This window comes from Sinocyclocheilus anshuiensis, unplaced genomic scaffold, assembly GCF_001515605.1.
Source record: "Sinocyclocheilus anshuiensis isolate Anshui unplaced genomic scaffold, SAMN03320099.WGS_v1.1 scaffold1885, whole genome shotgun sequence".
Classification (NCBI taxonomy): Eukaryota; Metazoa; Chordata; class Actinopteri; order Cypriniformes; family Cyprinidae; genus Sinocyclocheilus; species Sinocyclocheilus anshuiensis.
Genome location: NW_015542322.1, coordinates 165222 through 188506, shown reverse-complemented (window position 1 = coordinate 188506; position 23285 = coordinate 165222). Strand labels below are relative to the sequence as shown.

Below are 23285 nucleotides of genomic sequence, written 5' to 3'. Positions count from 1 at the left end.
GTCTGTCAGTGTTTTTGCCAGTATTCTTTTTGAATCTGTACTTGCCATTAATAAGGTTTCTACGTGTCGTACTTAAAAATCTTAGTCATGTGGATCCAGTCTTCCGTTCCCTATGGGAATGACACAGCCCCATTATTTACCTCGCAGTTCAATGTTATTGAGTCACAGACGAGCACAACATGCTTTTAGAGAGTCTGAACAGTGACATGATTGTCTCAAGATTGAAAACTGTAACATGAGCTGTGCCACTAGAATTTTTTCTCCTTGAGCTTTTAAAGTCTGTTGTTCTAAATGCATTCCAAAGCTCAGAATGTTTATATGTCTGCAAAACCACTGAAGACAATAAGAGAAGACGACTGGGAAATATATGTTGATCAAAATTGGAATGAATCGAATCTAATTTTTGAAGCAGCCAGTGGAAACTATGGGAGCTTGTTTTCTGCCACTGAATAAAAAAAAAAAAAAAGGTTATTGTGACTTTTTATCTCACAATTCTGACTTTTTTCTTGCAATTGCAAGTTTATTAGAATTGAAGTGAGAATTGCGAGACATAAACTCATAATTGTCAGAAAAAATCGGAATCACAATTGTGAGTTTATATCCTGCAATTCTGACATTATTTATTGCAATTGTGAGTTTATATCTTGCAATTCTGAGAAAAAAAGTCTGAATTGTTAGATGAAAAGTCACAATTATCTTTTCATTTTTTTTATTCTGTAGTGGAAGCAAGCTTCCATAAAACTGTAAGTCAAAAGTTGATTCTATTAACCTTATTAAATTCTTAATGCACATTCTTGATCTAACTGTTAATACAGTAATTCACTTGTGCATGTAATTCCAAAGAAAAATTCAAGTCGATAAAGTCAAGTCTCATCGAGTCTACACTAAATATTAGGGATGCATCAATATTAAAAATATAAATACAGCGTTTTGAGGCCTGTTTATATCTATTTATATCTGGCTTCTCTATTTCATTCCTCAGAAACAACTCATTATGTCTGGTTTCCACCGAAAGCTTTCAACTGCCCTGAATACACAGAGCCAAAACAGTACATTAAGGGTATACAATCCAAGATTAGACCAGATCATTTTGGCTTAGTATTTGTTGAAAGCAAATTGCCTGTTGCATGGGAAAATCACAGTGAGATGCACAACAAATGTGGATGTGACACTCTTGTCTGCTGGTAAAAGACTGAAACCCAAACAGGATGATGATACATTCACACCATTCTTATTGGCTTGTAGATTCACACTTGATTCACTGTCTGGCTGCAAGCCTCCAAATAATCTGCACTCATCCACAACACAATACAGTGTGACTAGAAGGCTTCTTTCTACATATTATCTTAAGGGTTTTTCCATTGTTTTAGTTTTAGTATAACATTATAATACCATTCATATTTTTAATTTTTTTATAATTTAAAGAAGAAACCAATCCGATGTATAACTGACATTTGAGGCTTAATACTATAGAAAAGCACTAAAAGTTTTTGAGTTAAGTGTTTTCAGCTTGTTTATTTTCATATAAAAATACAGCATGCAGTTGCATCAAACAATGGGATAAACATCGTTCAATGTAAATTGTGATAATCGTAATTAATAATCGCAATTACAATTTCAAGGGAATAATCGACAATTATGATTTTTGTCATAATCGTGCAGCCCTAGTTGAAAGTCATTTTCATGTTTTGACCAAGAGCTGATAAAGGGTCTATTTAGTCTAAATAAATTAAAAAATAAAACACTAAAAACTAAAATAATTTGAAATACTAAGTGAATATAGCAATAACATCATAATGTACAGTATTAAAAATCAGTCTTCATTCTGAGATTTGCTAAAGATTAACTTTAAGTGAGTGTTAAATGACAGCTAAGGTAATCTAAATGCAAAAATAGAGTACACCGATACAGAAAAAAAAATCTCCCGTATCAGCCAAAATGGGACAGAGATACTGGATATCCTGTGTTGCAAGGAAATATGTCAAATTGTGCAAATAAAATGGGATAAAATTCAAGTTGACTACAGGATTACCTTTGGCCTTAAGGATTTAAACTGCCTCAGTTTCTTTGGTGTACCCAGGGTTGTTTATACTGTATAAACCGCTCAACTAAAAGCCCAATTATACTGGTCATCTGCTCAAAATATTTATCTGTTCAAATGTACTCAGACTGGAATCGTAGTCTGGCCTGATCCCTTTTGGCAAACTGTCTAGTGACAAGCCTGGTTTCATGTCAGAGGTTTATAGACAGTAAGGGTCACAAGGGTCAGAGAGCGGGCTGGGGTGTGGTGCTGAACATTCCTGAATACAGAAGTGATGAGGATTCCTTTGGTGGAGGTTGAGGAAGTTATAAACTGGAAAAAAAGAGGAATTACCAGTGGAGGATGCCAAATGTACAAACATTTCACACAGGTAGCCCTTTGAAAAGGTTTAGTGTACCCAAAAGCCTTGTAGCAGGACCAGAGGTTTTTTGACTGCAGTACTTGGACGCACTAAAACAATGCTAGTCATTCATGTAGAGTAACAAGGGAACAATAATGTAAAGAAGCAGACAGACTGCAAAAGTTTAAAGGATTAGTTCACTTTTAAATTAAAATTTCCTGATAATTTACTCACCCCCATGTCTGTATATACTTTTTAACCTCAAATGCTCGTCTTGTGTAGCTCTGCAATGCGCATGCGTACTTCAAGATTTTTTTTTTATTTGTCACATAGATGGTTATATAGAGAATATATGACCAGCAGTGAAATGTAAGTGTGCACTCTGTGCAGTCCCGTTCGAAACAGTTAGGGTATGTTGAAAAACTCCCATCTCATTTTCTCCTCCAACTTCAAAATCGTCCTACATCGCTGCAGAAGTACTGACCCAGTGTTTACAAAGCGAACATGCAAAGAAGGTCAAACGCCCTTTATAAAAAAAAGGTAAAACAGCGATGTAGGACGATTTAGGACGATTTTGAAGTTGGAGGAGAAAATGAGATAGGAGTTTTTCGACATACCCTAACTGTCATGAACCGGAATGCACAGAGTTCACGCAGAGCTACACAAGACGAGCATTTGAGGCTAAAAAGTGTATAAATTGTAAATTTTTTTAGAAAATGACCGATCGTTTTGCTAGATAAGACCCTTATTTCTCGTCTGGTATCGTGTAGAGCCCTTTGAAGCTGCACTGAAACTGTAATTTTGACCTTCAACCGTTTGGTAATCGTTGAAGTCCACTATAAGGAGAATAATCCTGGAATGTTTTCATCAAAAACCTTAATTTCTTTTCGACTGAAGAAAGAAAGACGTAAACATCTTGGATGACATGGTGGTGAGTAAATTATCAGGAAATTTTAATTTGAAAGTGAACTAATCCTTTAACATTTGCGTGTTGTGTCTAGTCATACTGATAAACTATGCTGTTCAGACAACCTAAATTGTTTGGCCACACACTTTTTAGTGAGTAATACGTTTAGTGGGTGGTTTTGGTGGTGTAACATTAACTAAACAACATAAATAGTAACATAAAACACCCTAAAATACATAACTGAAAAAAAAAAAAAAAAAAAAAAACTGCTTAAAAAATAATTTAAAAATACAGTTTTCACAGTAAGTTTTTTTTACTTACAAAAAACATTATTATTTAATAATTTACTGTAAAAGTAATATAAATAAACGAAATATTATATAAATTTAAAGTGTAAATACAATGCATACTTCCATAAACCATACAATTTACAGTAATGTAATATAAAAATGTATGTATATTTTTGTAAATAACTTCAATTAACAGTTTTTTTTACAGTAAACAATTTTTTTTTAATTTCCAAAAGGGGGCTTTTGCAGTGATGCCATAGAAAAACCATTGTGGGTTTCCGTGTTATTTAAAACAGCCATTTAAAGAAGCCATTTTTTTCGTATTGCGAAGAAAATTGTAATAATCTAAAAATAACTTTTTCCACAATAAAGAACTTTTTGTGCAATGGAAAAGGTTTCATGGATGTTAAAGTTTCTTCATAGATGCCAATAAACAACCTATTTTTAAGAATGAGCATTTTTACAGTCTTTTGACGGTAAAATTCCAAGCATTATTTCCAGTGTACCATTTGTTGCTTTACTATTATAAACATACAATGTTTGTGTGACCTAATTCAATGATGTGTCCCAAGAGAACAGGGTTATTTTGGTTATTCAATTCAAACATACCTCTTTCTCAACTAGAAAACTGCTGCTTTGATGTCATAATCAAACCAATCAGTTCCACCTGTTTCACATTATAAAGATCTCGTCTGGAAACTGTCATTTTCACTGGCTCAGTGACATATGACAGAGCTCATTGCCACATTTAATAACCCCAGACAGTAGCAATAAACACCGGAGAGGAACTTGCACTGCTTTTCTTCGAGTCTGCTGAAGGTGAAACCACGTTTGAGCGTTGTTTGCAGGTCCAAGCCAAGCACTTGTTTTCTCTTGGTTATAAAGAAAGAGAAAAGCAGTTATCAAGAACCGATTGTTAGCTGGAAAGTTTCTAAAAATACTTAAATATGTAAGTCAGTTCCAGGAAATCTTCAGCCTCCCACAGGCATGATATGTTCATTGCAATCACCTTGTGCATCACATGATTCATTTTCAATGATGTTTGTTCACCTCATCTTTCGGGTCGCACACAGCATACTGCAGTTTACGTCAGATTGATGCAAGGATGCGACTTTTGAAAGCTGCATGTCAGACGATTTGTTGGTTCTCCGCCTCACAGGAAATGCTAGACATTTCTAAAAAAACCAAAAACATCCAAATGTGAAATCCACATATATTTTGATAAAAATGGGAAATAAATGGCAATAAATAAATATAATAAATATTAAATTTTTAATAATATTTAATAATAAATAATTTATAATAAATAAATGGCAGTCAGCAAACCTCACACAAACCAGTCTTTCTCCACATCCTGCCGTGTCTGCTCTGGCTGTTTATATACCCAGGCCTGAAGCAGTGGGCAGCATCCAACCATCAGTTGTCCAGCTCTGACCTTTTCCATGTTGGTAAACCTCAGAGTCTTAGAACATTTGCACTGGCTTTCTTGTACAAGCAATGATGATGATGATGTGTATAAATCCAGCAAATTCTGTCTTTTGTGCATCTTTTCATTTTTACAGTATGAAATGTGAAAAGAGAGTCAGATTTCTTTAAATATCAAACAAAAACATTGGTCAGTGTGTTATATGACTACAACTTACACACGTCATTTACATGCTCTCATATGGAACGGATTGAAAGTTCTATCATTATTAACTCACCCTCATGTGCCTCCGAACACAAAAGGAAAATCTTCACACTCCTCTTTTCCATACAGTGATACTCAGCAACGCCCCCCTGAGGCAAGTTTACTGAAAAAGTAGACAAAAAGAGAAAGGAAGATGATATACAGAATAATAGCTAAAATAGCCTTAGTCTACATTGGCATTATCCATACTGATATAGTTCATCCATATGGGTTTGATGAGAAAGTAATTAAATAATGAGCGAATATTTGTTTTGGGTCAACTATCCATTTAAAAGCCCTTTTAAAAATCTTTAAAAAATTAAAGTAATTTATTCATTTAAAAATTAAGTTTTTTCCCATTCATTTAATTTCAATTACTCAGTACTTCTAAAGTCAACCAGCACTAAGATGAATCTTAACTAGGGTAGTCACGATATCAGATTTTTCACTACACAATTATCGAGGCCTCAAAAATTCACGATAACAATATATTGTGATATCTATAGAAATTGAGTGTTTGAAATAACTTCCATTTGTGAGCTGATTCTTATTTTATAGTATTCTATACAGTGATAAAGGCTATTTCGATTAGCACTGCAATATAAATACACATTATGCATATAAAAATACCCGAAATGGCTTGAAGAATGCAAATAAACCATATACTGTTGTAATCGTGTGCTGATTCTCATCTTTGGCTGCATTCCACTCCACTTTTAGACACGCACTAGCAAACTTTCCTAAGCACTTCCGCCAGTAGTGGGCACTCATGCAATGTAATCAATGACGTACATCCGCGTAAACGAGACGGAGGGAAGTTAGCGAGTGAAGGGCATAAAAAATGGACGCAGCCTTTGTCCATATAAGGGATTTCCTGAAAGTCATTTGTTTCATTAGTCCTATGAGTCTAGCTTGTGGACTTTCTGATGCCCTCCGGTGTCGAGTATGAATGAAACAAATCACACTTGAAAGTTTATCGTTCCATAATGGCGCTGGCACTAGATTATTGAGTCCTGTTATCATTTGTGTACTATTAGTTTTTAAATATCAACAATACCGGTATATTGCGACACCAAATTAACACGATAATGATATTTCATTATTTGAATATCACCACGTCAATAACGGTATATCGCGACACCACTAATCTCAACATTACAAATTTTTTTCAATGTATTTAAATTATTTTAGAAGAACTGAATACTTCTCGCAAAGCATTACCAAACACTGCAAATGATGCAGTCAGAATCTGAATCAGAAATGATGGTAAAATATAAACCTATTGGTTTATAGTTATTGATTTCAAAAGTATACAAACAATATTTCTTGAGAAAAATTAAAAATTTACTGAAAATGTATAAATAATTTGAAAGTACACAATTACAAAAAAAAAGGCAAAATCTTCTAAAGAAGCATATATTGTTGCTTAACCTCCTGGAACGTTTATACTTTATCGTTAAAAAGCAGTTCATCTATGGAGAAAACAAATGGGATTTTTACTTCCGTAACCTGGCTCTTGTGCTAAATTACAGTGATGAATTGTGTTAGGAGTTCAGAAAGAAAGAAATTAGTTCAAAGAAACCACAGGTAGAGTATCTAGAGTGAAAGAAAAACAGCTCCATTCTCCTGTTCAGTTGTTACTCCTGTGGTGTAGGAGAACCACTCTACAAAATTACTTGCCATGTGGTTGGTCCATGTTTATTTATATTAAATGTCTTTTTTTAAAGCATACATTTTTCTATTTTTAGGAAACCGTTTGAGGTCTTATGTTTATGTTTTTTTTAAAGGTAAAGACAACTAAATGGCCTTTGAAATATTGTTTAATAAATACTATTGTATTTGATACCTGTGAGGTGGAATATATTTTGGTTGTGGTGGCCCTCAGTGAAGTCAGTGAGTGTGTCTGTGAAGGTAGGAGTGGAAGAGGAGTTCGGGGACTTTTGGTGCAATGGTCTGCCTGGGCTCCACGCTGGTCAAGATTGCTAAAAGCTGTGCAGGCATACAGAAACTCAGGATGTGGCTAGTATTTGTGGTGGGTATATTTTCATGGAAACTATGACATTCTGATTATGATACGTGCATATGTAAGAGAGTGTGTAAGTCATCCGTGGAGGGAGCAGGCGTTGTGGGATATGCATGATTATCGGGCAACAGGAATGTGGGTCAGGCAGGAAAAATTAAGCAGTGGGAATGAAGCTGAAAGACAGACACTGCAGAACATCACTCCATTTGAACTGCAGAACTGTGAGATATAATTACCCTCTGATGCTTTAATTATTAAACCTCAAAGAAAAATACAATTTTGATTAATATTGGACCCTAAAGCTATCAGGATCCCACATAGAAACGTTTCTTATTTTCAATTCAATTCAATTCAAGTTTATTTGTGTAGCGCTTTTCACTATACAAATCGTTGCAAAGCAGCTTTACAGAAAATTAAGTTTCTACAATATATTTAGTAGTAGCTTGTCAGTGGTGACTGTCAGACTGATATACATATGGCAGAAATGTACGGTAAAATTCAGTCAGTGACATAATCAAACAGACGATGAACACTATTAACAGCAATTATTATATGTTGCAATCAAACTTGTAGCAAAATTGGGTAGTTTATGTTGTTTCAGGGTTGGCATCATCTAAAAGATTATTTTATTTTTAGATTATCATATAGTATGTTTCTGAAACTTTTGCTGGTGCTGACAGTTCTCTCAAGAAATACTGGCAATACATTTTGTTGGCTAAAAAAAAAAAAAATGGAAAATGGCATCTCAGGAACCGCACGCCAGTGGTTTGAGTCTTACCTCTCAGATAGGCCCTTCAAGGTATCTTGGAGAGGTGAGGTGTCCAAGTCGCAACATCTAGCTACTGGGGTGCCTCAGGGCTCAGTTCTTGGATCACTTCTCTTCTCTATCTACATGGCATCACTTGTCTCTGTTATTCAGAAACATGGCTCTTCATATCACTGCTATGCTGATGACACTCAACTCTACCTCTCATTCCATCCTGATGATCCGACGATAGCTGCTCGCATCTCAGCATGTCTAACAGACATTTCTTGTTGGATGACGGACCATCACCTTCAACTCAACCTGGCTAAGACAGAACTGCTTGTAGTTTCAACAAACCCATCACTTTATCAAAATTTCACCATCCAGTTAGGCTCATCAACCATAACTCCTTCAAAAACAGCTAGAAACCTTGGAGTTGTGATTGATGGTAAGCTGAATTTCTCAGACCACATTGCTAAAACTGCCTGGTCCTGCAGATTTGCTTTATACAACATTAGGAAGATCAGGCCCTTTATTTCAGAACATGCAACACAACTCCTTGTTCAAGCTCTTGTTCTATCCAGGCTGGACTATTGCAATGCTCTCTTGGCAGGTCTTCCAGCCACTTCTATCAAACCTCTACAATTAATCCAAAATGCCGCTGCAAGATTAATCTTTAATGAGCCAAAAAGAACGCATGTCACACCTCTGTTCATCAATTTGCACTGGCTACCAGTAGCTGCTCGCATAAAATTCAAGGCATTAATGTTTGCCTACAAAACCACCACTGGCTCTGCTGCACCCATTTACCTAAATTCATTACTTCAGAGTTATGTGCTTTCTATTTTTTCTATTCTATCTACTTGTTTTTCTTTGTGTGTGTGTGTGTGTGTGTGTGTGTGTGTGTATATATATGTGTGTGTATAATATATATGTATATATACCTTGCTACGTGTACTGCGTTAGGCTAACCGAGACTTGTCATTTGCACTTATATATCGTTGCTCTTTTGTTAGTTTTGACTGCTTTTATTGTCCTCATTTGTAAGTCGCTTTGGATAAGAGTGTCTGCTAAATTACTAAATGTAAAAATGTAAAAAGATCAGCTTGAAAAAATCTGACTGACCTGATATAAAAGATCTAGACAAGCTTAGAAGTTTAGATGAGGCTGGAGATGGGTATCTGGATATGTCGGGAAACAAATCATGCGTGAAAAACATTATAGTCATAATGCAAAATAGTTCAGATCAATACATGGGTATCACTGTCTGTTAAAAATGTAAAAAAATAAAAAAAAAACCTTGGGAGTTGTCTATTCATTGAAAGTCAAAGAGGTTTAAAACAACATTGGACCCAATTGACTCTCCTTTAATGGAAAAAAAACTGGAGAACTTTTTTATCCAAAATATCTTTTTGTAGTGATCCACGATCTTCTCATGACAGATTTTGATTTTTTACAAGCAAATTGGCCAATACTTATTAACCTTTTTTAAATATTGATTTTATTTTTGATCAAAAGACAAGAAAAACTGATAATATGAGTACATTAACAAGATGTTTATTTGCTCTATTACAGGCCAATCTCTCTGTAGCCATTTAATTAGAGGCAACCACTGAATTTTAATCACGATCCAAACAAAGATGCTACATGTAGCAGTTTCTGATTTTAATTAGATTGTATAATTTCAAAATCTGAAGCAGAAACAGAATGGTCCGACTTTAGCTATGTGAAATTATGCTACATAAAACATATCTACATGAAATCAAAACAGGCAGGCTGAATGAGAATGCACATTCACTATCTGACAGTAGGTGGCACTTATGGAACAGCAGCAATATAGCCTTTCCTTGGTTCCTCTCTGGCATCATGGATACATCGTATTTACGAGTTGAACGCACATGAATGCCACCACAAAGTTGTTATTACGAGTGGAAAACTTTAAATTTTCTTTAAGCCCCGAGTTTCCGAGTTGGGGGCAGGTCAGTGAAAAAACGTGTCGGATGCAATGGACGCACCCAAAGATTATAGATATGCAGCATCTTTATTGACGGTAAATTTGTTGAAATTAATAAAATGAATATTTTTTGTAATGTACAATAAAACTATACAAGTTACAGATACAAAATATTATATTATTGTATAATTACCATAGAATATATAGTGATTCAGTTTACATCATACATTTAATAAAAAAAGAAAAAAGCAAAAACACTTATGATGCACATTCTTTATTCATCATTTTGTAGATGTAGAGTTTAAAAAAACATTGCATTTTATGTAGAAAAGTGAAATCGCCATCTTGTTCCGACCAAATTGACTTGATCGCACCTGATGTCGTAATTACGACTTCACCCGTAAGTACGAATGTCCCAGGAGGACTTCAACGCAGCATCAGTTAATGGCCGTTTACAGACTTCGTAATTTTTCCATATAAATTACATTTTGGAAAATGATTGCAATGCAGTTTGTGCAAGTCCAGAGCAGAGATCAGCTGAACAGTGTATATTCTTTTGTGTTCTGTAGAAGAAAGCAAGTCGTACAGATTTGAATAACATGAGGATGAATAAATGACAGAATGTTCATTTTAAGGTGGACTTTCCCTTGATGACCCTTCTACATGTGACACTTAAACAGCCAATAAACAATTAGTGAAATCCAGTCAGCTAAAACTTACATTTTACAGACTTACTACTTGGTCATCTGACCAGACCAAACCATCCCTGGGATGTACTCACAAGTTTCATGATGTTGGTAACAGAACGCTCTCAAACTAATGAGTGACGTCTGCAGAGTCGGGCAGCAGCCACTGTGTTTCTGCTCCTCACTGCAGGATGCTCTCAGAATCCTTTGGAGAATTTCTTGATTACTTCACCAGGAGAAGCGAGGCCTCCTTGCCCTCAAAACGTTTTTAGCCTAGCATTAGGCATCTGGAATTTTAGGTGCAAAACAACTTGTGTTGAAGCTTGACCTACATTAACACTGGAAGCGCGATAAATTGGTTTTAGAAAAGACTATATTGATCTTTAGTTCTGGCACAGTGTTATCATGCCCTATAGCTCAGGACCCAGAAAGGCTTGACATACACAGAAATGCATGCAACTTGGATAGGAGGAGGAGGGGGGCTATAGTTAACTTTAAGAGCAGTGAACCCTTCATATTTGCGTCTTTTCCAGCCCATAAAGTGAGCCCATGGGTGTATAATAATGGCTGTGAGTGTGCATACGTGTGCGTGTGTTTTCCTTTTTCTAGTTATTTTATGTCCCTGCATCCTATATCCCCAGGCTCATATTTTCCATGGTGAGCAAGTGCCTCAAAAACTGCAACCGTTACACTTTGTTTTTCCATTTCTATCTCTGACTCTCCTGTGATATCATTCATCTATTTTTCATCCTCACATTTGAAGGAATAGTTCTGTCATCATTTACTCACCCTACTGTCTTTAGAAACGCGTTTGATTTTCCGTGAATGGTGACCACTACGGTCAAGCAGAATTTTCACATTATGATGTTTTTATCATGCTTTTTTTGGAGCTTGACAGCCCCTGGTCCCTATCCACTTTAATTATATGGAAGAGAGCAGCGGTAACATCCTTCAAAACGTTTCCTTTCATGTTCTTTAGAATAAATAAAGACAAAGTTTTGTAATGACATGAGGGTGAGGAAATGATGACAGAATTTTAAATTTTGCGTGAACTATCCTTTAACCTCAATTAGCCCTTAGAGTTTAAGTAGCGAGTCTAATTCAACTTGTAAAATCCAGTTTGTCTCATAAACTGTGCTCCATTTGTATCTCCGTTTCATTGTGGCGTTTGCTTAAGTAGTTTTGCAGAAAAGTTCCAGAGCATACCTCAATTAAAACAAGCTGTCCTAACAAAATACACAGCCGATCCAAACAGCTGGCAGAGCAAATCGATGCTGCGCAAAGACTGCTTGTTTATGAAAGGACAGGGTGGGGTTAAGGAGGAGCAGCCCGGCTAATATGGTAATATTAAGACCTCTTCAAAATGACCTCGGGTCAGTTTTTGAATATGTTTTTCTGACTCAAACATAAGAGGTGGTTAGGCCGTAACTTCAGCAGCTGTAATTGGAAGCCGGATTTACAAGACAGCTGCTGCTGATGAAGGCCTACTTGAGAAGTTGTCTTGATTCATTTTCATCTGCAGTTGATTAACATGAGACTGTGCGCAGTAAATCTTCTCCTTTTTTCGAGATGTTTTTGTTTTTTCTGGGTTCAGTCGACGAGACAGCTTTCAGACATTCATAAGCTCTCTTTAGGTGTATTTGCAATCACTGATCAGGAGTAGGAATGTCATTTGCTCAAAAATGGGTCGACGACTCGCATATGTTCTAAAGGAGATGCAGAAAAAGGCTCTATCTTTTAAAAGGGTGAAGAAAATGCTTACTTTTCTACTGTATCTTGTTGCTGATGTTAGGGCCATACGTCCAATCAACTTCTTTAAATCACTCAAAAACAATTCCGTGCACAAATGTATATTTTTACAAATATTTACAATAGGATTTATTTAACTCTGCTGTGTATAATATTAAAGGGGTCATGGAGAAACAATAATGTACAGTATGTGGAAAATAATGTGTTTTTTGAACTTTAAACCGCATAAACACATTTCATTACACCAAATACACAAAATAATGTTCTTTTTAGCAGCATCATATGACCCCTTTAAATATCCTTAACTCTGCTATGTATAATATTTGTTGTTAATGCCAAAGTGAATGTAGTTGCTGTAGTGTTTAAAACTTTTTTGTTGAAAATTTCGTTTATATACAAAAAGTTTGGAGTTAGGAGTAAGAGTTTTGAATGTTTATGAAAGAAGACTTATGCTTCCCTAAGCTGCATTTATTTCATCAAAAATACAGCAAAAACAGTAATATTGTGAAATATTATTACAATTTCAAATAAATGTTTTCTCTTTTAATATATTTTAAAACGTAATTTATTCTTGTGATGGAAAAGCTGAATTTTGAATCAATTTTGAAAACAGTTGTGCTGCTTAATATTTTTGTTAAAACTGTGATTTGTTTAAGGATTCTCTGATGAATAGAAAGATCAAAATAATAGCATGTATTCGAAATAGAATTTTTAGTAAAAGTCTTTTTATGTAAATCTTTATTCTCACTTTTGATCAATTTAATGCATCCATGCTAGATAAAAGTATTAATTTCTTTCCAAAAAAACGTTTGAACGTTAGGGTACACCATTTAAAAATTGCTCCATTCAGTTTGATAGAAATTTGTCAAACATTTAAAATGCATAAATTAAAAAATTAAAAATTAATAAAATGTCGTCAGTCACTTCTAAAAAGATCAGCATATGTTGTGTTTTGCATCCCCACCATGCTTAATCAACAAGACTGACTTAACCAGTGAGTTTCAATGGTAAACAACATCATGATTATGTTTGTCCACCAGCCAGACCAGCACCAAATCTGCACTAACCTGCATAACAGCCAGTTCATACTGGTCTAAGCAGCAGGGTTGGTAGAAGCCGGTCAAATTAGGCAGATGTACACATGTTGTGTGTCATATCCAAAGGGATAGGTTGTGTGTCATATCCTCATCCAAGAAAGCTGTGAACAAAAGAAAATACAGATTACATTACAAAACGCAGATTATATATGGGTTTGGAATTGTACTGGGTCACTTAATGTACTGTACAAACCAGTTGGGATCAACTGCAGCAGACAATGCTTAAATAAAGGACAGCAAAACTTTGTCATTTGTGCTGTGAAGTTGGTTCACTTTGTGCAGTACGCATCTGACATTCCCATGAAATACCCCAGAAACTTAAAATATCTGTTCCCCTTTCTTGTTCTTGCCAGAGGCACTGCCAACACAAATAAATGTTGCATATTGACACTGCTCCTCATTTTAGGTCACCAAATGGCTGAGTACACTGTGGACATGGGAAGGACTGGTTATTTTTAGGTGAATATGTTGCAAAAAGTGTGACTTCCAGTATATATCTGGACAATTTAGCAGTTTGCCAAGCACCGACAAGATCCACCCATTTACTGAGACAAGTTTAGCCTTGAGGGCAACATTAGCCTGTAATTGTTTCCTCATTGGTTTACTAGGCAAATGTAGACAAGACCAACAGGTAAACAACACCATTTTACAGTGATAACTCATAAGCAGTACTTCATTTCACAGCACAGTGGTGAAGTGTGATTCATATATTGATTGATCTAATAGAATTCATAATTATGAATATTATCACAACACTTACATAAATGAATTATGAATATACAATGATTTCCACTAGCATTTGACAGCTAGAAAGTGTATAAATGCTTGAACAGAATGTTCTATAATGTAAAAACCAAACAAACTTCTTTGTTTTGCTTGAAGTCTACATATGTGCTATATTAATTAATATTAATGCCACTTGGTTTTATAGTTTGTTATATTACACAACTCTCTGGAATACTTGATTCTGATTTGTCAGTCACAACATTCTATAGTCAAATATTTTTGTATTATGATGACTAAACTGTATAACTGACCATTGTCCCACCATGTGACCATTGTGTTTTACTGATATACTCATTAATATCAATATTTAATGTCTATTTGTTTACTTTTTTGGCAAGCAACCATAGGAAAATACATGTTCTTCTGGTCATTATTGCAAAATACACCCCTTCAGAATGACCTGATCACCCTGATTTTGCAATAATGGCTTTGACGCCATACACTATACTTTAAATTTATACTGTAATGCAATATACTTGCATATACTGTAATGTATATACTTCTGTTTTTTTGGGCTTGCTTAAAGGAATAGTTCACCCAAAAATGAAAATTATGTCAATAACTTTCAGACCTGTCTTTTGTGGAACACAGAAGAAGGCATTTTGATAAATGTTGTGTTTTTTGTTCATATACGGAAAGCCAATGGGGTTTAGTGTTGTTTTTGACCCTTTGACTAAAGATTTTGTCACACCCAACAATCGACATCTCATATGATCTTTGACAAATTCTCAACTTCCCATCTAGTTTTTTCCTTGTCAATCAATAACATATACAATATATTCTGCTTAACTTCATTAATGACAGAAATGTATTATTGTAGATCTTTAAATTTACTATTTATCTGTAGATCTTAAAATACTTGTCAGATGAAAGCACTGTAAAATAGAAAGTAGAGCTTATCACAAACAATAAAGCATGAAATCATTGTTTGAGTTCTGCTCTGCTAATTTAAGCAGCAGAGTTTGTATAAATGTGATACACAGTTTATATTAGAAGGTTTGCAGCTGTTTACTCTTCTGTCAAGGTAAAGCTGACTATGAGTATGACACGGCTGAAGTTTAGGGTTGTGGAGGGTGAGGGGTTTCGTTGTGTGATAGAGAGGCTTCTTTTCGTCCCCTTAAGTTCCATTCTATGTTTCCGTGCCGTACTTCAGTGAAAAAATAACAGCCATTTAAAAACGATTTAGGAAAATATGGGAGAGTATAAATGGCATGAGAATAAATGAGTCAGCGCAAGGTTGTCATGTGTCAGCTTCTTTAGAGGAGGCATCTCTGCCGCATGTTGGCTGACCTGACAAAGAGAGCTAAAGAAATGCTGGACAGCTGCAAACGCTCAACTTGCAGGAAATGGGATATGGGTTTGGGGGCATGACTCTATATGAAAGAGACCTCTCGCTGGTGTTTAGACAAGGCCTCAGATGAGAGGTGGCATGGAGAAAAGTATGGTACAAGTCATGTGCCTTTTCATCGTTTTATGATGACATGACAGAATCTCTGCAAGCCATGTGCTGTAGCTTGTATATTTTACTGAGTCCAAGCAGTGGTGGAAAAACATTGAGAAGATTCCACACTCAAAAAATAATTCATTGGCTGAACTTCATTTAATTGTTGACAGTGGTTTTTAAACTTTGGAAATGGGTTTTCTTAACATTGAATTAAACTGTAAACTGAAACTGGACTGGAAACATAACTAAATTGAGTAAAACAATAAAATGACACGTCAAACTAATCTAACTGACTAACTGAATCTCTTAAGTGTAGCTAAAAACAGCGCATGTTAGCATGACAAACGCAATTTTTACTAAGTGCAAGCTCACCACAATGGTAACCCAAAACACAACATAACAGAAACTTTTCTATATTCCAAAATAACTCAAATTTCTCATCTTGTTAAAAAACCATTTAAATAACACTTAAATACAACATTTACTCACCCAATTTAGTCTTGTGCAAGGTATGGGAACGTTACGGTTACTCACGTAACCTCGGTTCCCTGAGATAAGGGAACGAGCGTTGTGTCATCATTGACGACTGGTTGCGGGAAACTCCTGTTTACTCTGATATTGAAGCCTGATTTGTTAATGTTTGTGTAGTTGAACAAACCAATGGCGCTTGAGCCCGCCAGAGGGGGCGGAGCCGACTGTTATATAAGTAGGGCAGGGACGTCCAAATTGTAGAACCTAATAAAGGTAGATGGCGATGACCAACTGGCGGCCGCACAAATCTCCCCAATAGAGATCCCACTGGACCAGGCCCAAAAGGAGGCCATTCCTCTGGTGGAATGGGCCCTCACACCCAAAGGGCATTGCAAGCCAGCTGAGAGATAATAAGCATAATCTGCATAAGCCAGAGCTGTAGCATCTACTATCTACTACATCTACCAGACAGGGCTTGCAAGTCCCTTACTCGCTTTACTGACGCCAGGGCCAAAAGCAGAGCGGTTTTGAGTGTCATGACCCTTAAGCCGGCTGTTTGAAGTGGCTCAAAGGGGGAGCTCTTGAGAGCTCTCAGGACTATAGACAAGTCCCATACTGGCACCGTCTTAGGGCGAGGAGGGTTGAACCGCCGAGCACCTCTAAGAAACTTAGCGACCAAGTCGTTTCTGCCAATTGTCCGGCCAGCCTTCAGAGAATCATTCGCCACGATGGCTGCAACATAGACTTTGAGCGTGGAAGGGGTGCGCCCCTTATCCAGCAGCTCTTGCAAAAAGGTTAGCATGTGGGACACGTCACATGATACCGGATCCTGGTTCCGTGCTAAACACCAGTCACTGAAGACTGACCACTTGAGGGCATAGAGGCGTCTCGTAGACGGAGCTCTAGCCTCTAAAATGGTATTAGTGACTCTCGCTGGGAGTTGGCTAGACTCCCGTCGAGTGGCCAGACGTGAAGGCTCCACAGTTCTGGCTGGGGATGCCAAATCTTGTCCTGCGCCTGCGAGAGAAGGTCTCTCTTCAGTGGTATTGACCACGGTGCTGCAGATAGCAGCTGGATCATCTCCGGAAACCAGACTTAATTTCTCCAGAGGGGGGCCACGAGGAGTCCCTGACTTGCCTGATAACCTGGGGTAGCAGGGCGATCGGAGGGAAGGCGTACAGGCAGGTGTTGGGCCAATTGTGGGTCAGAGCATCCCGCTGTCTCGAAAAATAGATTGGGCAGTGATAGTTGTCTTTGGAGACGAAGAGGTTGACCTCTGCCCTGGCGAAAACTGACCAGATCATCTGAACTGTCTGGGGATGTAGCCTCCATTCCCCTGGAGCTACATTGTCCCTTGACAACATATATGCTCCCTGGTTCAGTCTGCCCGGCACATGAACCGCTCGTAGTGAGAGGAGTTCTCTCTGTGCCTAAAGCAGGAGGCGTTGAGTCATCCTGTGAAGGGGACGTGGCCTGAGGCCGCCTTGGCAGTTGATATAGGCCACCACTGTCATGTTGGCCGACCATACCAGGACGTGGTACCCCTTTAAGGCAGGCAGGAAAGTTTTCAGGGCTAGACAAACTGCCATCATTTCGAGGCGGTTGATATGTAGGCGTCGCTCGTGGGTCGACCAGGAGCCGTACGCCGGGTTGCCCTCGTACAGAGCGCCCCAGCCTGAGCCTTCCTTCTGGAGGTCGTTCCCAACTGCACGCCTGACTGATACAGGCGAGAATTTTTCCAAAGAGCCACAGCTTTGATGCAGCGATGTGTTACCTTGACATAAAAGCGACCCAGGCACCAGGCGTGGGACGGAACGCGGTCTTTCAGCCAAAGTTGAAGGGGCTGCATGTGAAGCAGGCCCAGGGGAATAACCGAGGAGGCAGCCGCCATGAGGCCGAGCATCCTCTGAAATGCCCTCAGGGGGACGTGTAGCCCCCAGCCTGAAAGACGCCGCCGCTCACTGGATAGTCAGGGAGCGTTCCAGCGTAATCCAAGCTCGCATCCTTACAGAGTCTATGACTGATCCCAGAAAGGACACTCGCTGTCTGGGAATCAGAACACTCTTGGCTTGATTGATTTTCAGCCCAAGACGCTCTAAGTGGTTGAGCAACAACGACCTGTGAGCGATAAGCCGCCGTTCTGAGTCGGCTTGTACTAGCCAATCGTCGAGGTAGTTCAATATGCGGATTCCCATCTGTCTTAGAGGAGAAAGAGCCGCATCTACGCACTTCGTGAAACTGCGACGGCCAGGGACAGACCAAAAGGTAGGACCATATACTGATAGGCCACTCCCTCGAAGGCGAATCTCAAGAACGGTCTGTGACGGGGCGCTATTTGGAAGTGAAAGTAAGCATCTTTCAGATCCACAGACAGAAACCAGTCTTCTGGGCGAATTTGCGCGAGGATCTGCTTCAAAGTCAACATTCTGAATGGCTGTCGCATGAGGGCCCGATTCAGACGTCTGCACTAAAAAGCCTCCACCGCTCAGAGGTGCTCGAAAGGGTGGGGAATGATCGCGAGCCTTCTTCGAGGGGGTTCCGGCATTTGTGAGAACTTGCCCTCTCCTTTTCCTCTCTTCACGCAGATCAGGACGACTTCTTAGGCTCAGGGTCCAGCACTACACGAGGGCGGGGACCTTGGCGCTTCGGGAAGGGATACCTCCTTGCCGTCTGGGGGCACTGTTGGATGTCAGGCTCTGGTTTGTGCGAGAGCTGAGACTGCGCCGTCTTTGCAGGCTGCTGTGTGGACGTTGGCTTGGGACGGCTTGAAACAGTCACCATGATGGGGCGCTTAGGCAGGAAATGACGCAGCATTTGCGATGTCTTTTGGGCCTCAGTAAAGCGCTCAGTGAAGCTATCCACGGCAGGGCCGAAAAGTCCCTTGGGGGAAACTGGGGAATCGAGGAAGGCCATCTTTTCAGCGTCCCTGATGTCCATCAAGTTTAGCCATAGGTGGCGCTCCAGCACCACCAGGCTAGCCATGGCCTTGCCCACTGCCTGCGTCGTCGCCTTGGTAGCACGCAAGGCCAGATCTGTCGCCGTACGCAGCTCCCTGAAGGCGCCAGGATCCCAGCCAGACTCGTCCATGTCCCGGAGAAGTTTGGCCTGAAACACTTGAAGCACAGACATCATATGCAGGGCTGAGCCGGCTCTGGCCAGCCGCTGCATAAGCCTTGTTGGCTAGGGCTGACGTCATCCCGCAGGGCTTTGAGGGATGCACTGCAGCTTTAAGCCTGCGGCTCGATGGTGGAAGAAGATGAGCAGCCACCGCCTCTTCCAGAGGGGGGAGCTTGCAATACCCCTTGTCCTCAGCGCCGTCAATGGTGGTGAGAGCTGCAGCAGTTGAGGGATTAACACGTACGGAGCCCGCCATGTTTTGGTGAGCTTGCCGTGCACCGCAGGCACGAAGGGAGCTGGACGCTGGCAGGAGAAAGGACGACGTTGTCCTTTCAGGAAGGCCGGGGGCGGGCTCTACTGGGGCCGATCACTCAAGGCCAAGTTCCTCCACAGCGTGTGTGAGAACGCGGATCAGCTCCGAGTCTACACTGGGCCACGTAGACTGAGATGGAGGGGGAGCTTCAGGCTCTTTGCCGGAACATGCCCACTCGTCAGCGTCAGATGCTGTCAAGTACATGGAGTTGTCGACAACCACCTCTTCCTCAGAAGGGCCAAAGGAGACCAAGCCGCTCGCATCCGACGAGGGGCGCTGATCCTCGCGTGCAAAGCACACTGGTGGGAAGAGTGAAGCGCACGGGCACTGGGCCGACACCACATCACTCGAGCCCGAGAAGATGGTCCCGCTGTTCCTTCCTCTTTGGAGAGAAAGGAGTCGGGAGAACAGAGCGGGGAGGACCGCCTTCGTGGAAGAAGGTGATCCACGAGCGAAGATGGGCGAGTCTTCTTGCAGCGAGAACATGAAGCCTCGGTGAGTGCAGCCTCTGCGTGGGAGTCCCTCAGACAGGCGACACACTCATCGTGACCGTCAGCTTGCAGTGGGTCCTTGCACGAGCTACACTTGCGAAGCGACATTTGAAACAACACGCTATGAGAAATTGCTCAGAAAATTTGCTCTTTTTATCCAGCCGGATGGCCGCAGGGGAAACTCCTTCCATTGCAGTGGCTTGGTTCGACAGCGGAAGAGCAGGCTGAGCTTCTTGCTTCGGCTTCTTGCTTCGTTGCAGAGTCAGCGAAGAGATGGTCTCATCGCTGAAGGAGAAGATTCTGATGAAATGGTGCTCCGGGCCGACTTATATAGCAGTCGGCTCCGCCCCCTCTGGCGGGCTTGAGCACCATTGGTTTGTGCCACTACACAAACGTAACAAATCAGGCTTCAGTAACAGAGTAAACAGGAGTTTCCCCCAACCAGTCGTCAATGACGACGCAATGGGAGTTACCTTTCTATAGGGAACTGGAAATCCCCTGCTTAGTTTCAGAAATGCTACGCTAATGGAAATTCATTTAGTCCTAAGAAGGCAAGTCAGTCCACTCGGTGGCCATCTTGGAAATGCCCCAGATGGCTATTTCAAGTCATGCAAGTTCAGCTCCTATCTCCTATCTACTTAAACTGAAGTGAGAAAAACAGAAATCTTTAAAACTGTTGAATGAAAAACATTTCAAATAAGGAATAAAATGTGATAGCAATGGTTTTGCTGCTATATTGAAATTGCAATGTCTTCCATTCATTTTGATACACGTTTAAGCGAGTCTCCTCCCCTTATAATGTCTCTGGTAAACTTTTGTTTTACACATTTAATGGATTTCATATTAAGAAAATATTGGGTCTCATTCACTAACTGTGTGTATGCAACAAATTTGTGTGTAAAATCTGTATATGATAGTATTAATGAATAAATCATGATTTATCAATAACTTTCTTTTTTTAAATGTATTCTAAACCCCCCCCCCCCCAAAAAAAAAAAAAAAAAAAAAAAAATACTGACTCCGAGCTTTTGAATGGTATAGTGTATAATGCTACAAAAACTTTTTGCGGCTCGATGGTGGAAGAAGATGAGCAGCCACCGCCTCTTCCAGAGGGGGGAGCTTGCAATACCCCTTGTCCTCAGCGCCGTCAATGGTGGTGAGAGCTGCAGCAGTTGAGGGATTAACACGTACGGAGCCCGCCATGTTTTGGTGAGCTTGCCGTGCACCGCAGGCACGAAGGGAGCTGGACGCTGGCAGGAGAAAGGACGACGTTGTCCTTTCAGGAAGGCCGGGGGCGGGCTCTACTGGGGCCGATCACTCAAGGCCAAGTTCCTCCACAGCGTGTGTGAGAACGCGGATCAGCTCCGAGTCTACACTGGGCCACGTAGACTGAGATGGAGGGGGAGCTTCAGGCTCTTTGCCGGAACATGCCCACTCGTCAGCGTCAGATGCTGTCAAGTACATGGAGTTGTCGACAACCACCTCTTCCTCAGAAGGGCCAAAGGAGACCAAGCCGCTCGCATCCGACGAGGGGCGCTGATCCTCGCGTGCAAAGCACACTGGTGGGAAGAGTGAAGCGCACGGGCACTGGGCCGACACCACATCACTCGAGCCCGAGAAGATGGTCCCGCTGTTCCTTCCTCTTTGGAGAGAAAGGAGTCGGGAGAACAGAGCGGGGAGGACCGCCTTCGTGGAAGAAGGTGATCCACGAGCGAAGATGGGCGAGTCTTCTTGCAGCGAGAACATGAAGCCTCGGTGAGTGCAGCCTCTGCGTGGGAGTCCCTCAGACAGGCGACACACTCATCGTGACCGTCAGCTTGCAGTGGGTCCTTGCACGAGCTACACTTGCGAAGCGACATTTGAAACAACACGCTATGAGAAATTGCTCAGAAAATTTGCTCAGAAAAAGAGCAGGCTGAGCTTCTTGCTTCGGCTTCTTGCTTCGTTGCAGAGTCAGCGAAGAGATGGTCTCATCGCTGAAGGAGAAGATTCTGATGAAATGGTGCTCCGGGCCGACTTATATAGCAGTCGGCTCCGCCCCCTCTGGCGGGCTTGAGCACCATTGGTTTGTGCCACTACACAAACGTAACAAATCAGGCTTCAGTAACAGAGTAAACAGGAGTTTCCCCCAACCAGTCGTCAATGACGACGCAATGGGAGTTACCTTTCTATAGGGAACTGGAAATCCCCTGCTTAGTTTCAGAAATGCTACGCTAATGGAAATTCATTTAGTCCTAAGAAGGCAAGTCAGTCCACTCGGTGGCCATCTTGGAAATGCCCCAGATGGCTATTTCAAGTCATGCAAGTTCAGCTCCTATCTCCTATCTACTTAAACTGAAGTGAGAAAAACAGAAATCTTTAAAACTGTTGAATGAAAAACATTTCAAATAAGGAATAAAATGTGATAGCAATGGTTTTGCTGCTATATTGAAATTGCAATGTCTTCCATTCATTTTGATACACGTTTAAGCGAGTCTCCTCCCCTTATAATGTCTCTGGTAAACTTTTGTTTTACACATTTAATGGATTTCATATTAAGAAAATATTGGGTCTCATTCACTAACTGTGTGTATGCAACAAATTTGTGTGTAAAATCTGTATATGATAGTATTAATGAATAAATCATGATTTATCAATAACTTTCTTTTTTTAAATGTATTCTAAACCCCCCCCCCCCCAAAAAAAAAAAAAAAAAAAAAAAAATACTGACTCCGAGCTTTTGAATGGTATAGTGTATAATGCTACAAAAACTTTTTATTTCAGATAAATGCTGATATTTCGATCTTTCGATTCATCAAAGAATCCTGAAAAAAAATGTACTCAACTGTTTTAAATATTGATAATCCCCCCCCCCCCCCCCAAAAAATAAATAAATAATAAAAAAAGATATATACACACAAAAAGCACATCATCCGGGTGGTCTTATAAGATGACATTCTATACATATACACATTTTCTTAAATATATTTAATCATATATAAGCGTATAAAACGTTACAAAATAATATTGGAAGGAACTTCAGATGAATTATATGTCCAAGTTAGTTAAAGGGGTCATATGATGCTAAAAAGAACATTATTTTGTGTATTTGGTGTAATGAAAGTTGTTTATGCGGTTTAAGGTTCAAAAAACACATTATTTTCCACATACTGTACATTATTG

At 39.8% G+C, this 23285-nt stretch overlaps 1 protein-coding gene across 1 annotated transcript in view; it reads left to right on the top strand.

The window, feature by feature from the left end:
* LOC107690949 (metalloproteinase inhibitor 2-like) overlaps positions 1 to 23285 on the top strand; it is a 33206-nt gene that overhangs the window by 4801 nt on the left and 5120 nt on the right. The gene's annotated exons all lie outside the window — the stretch shown is intronic.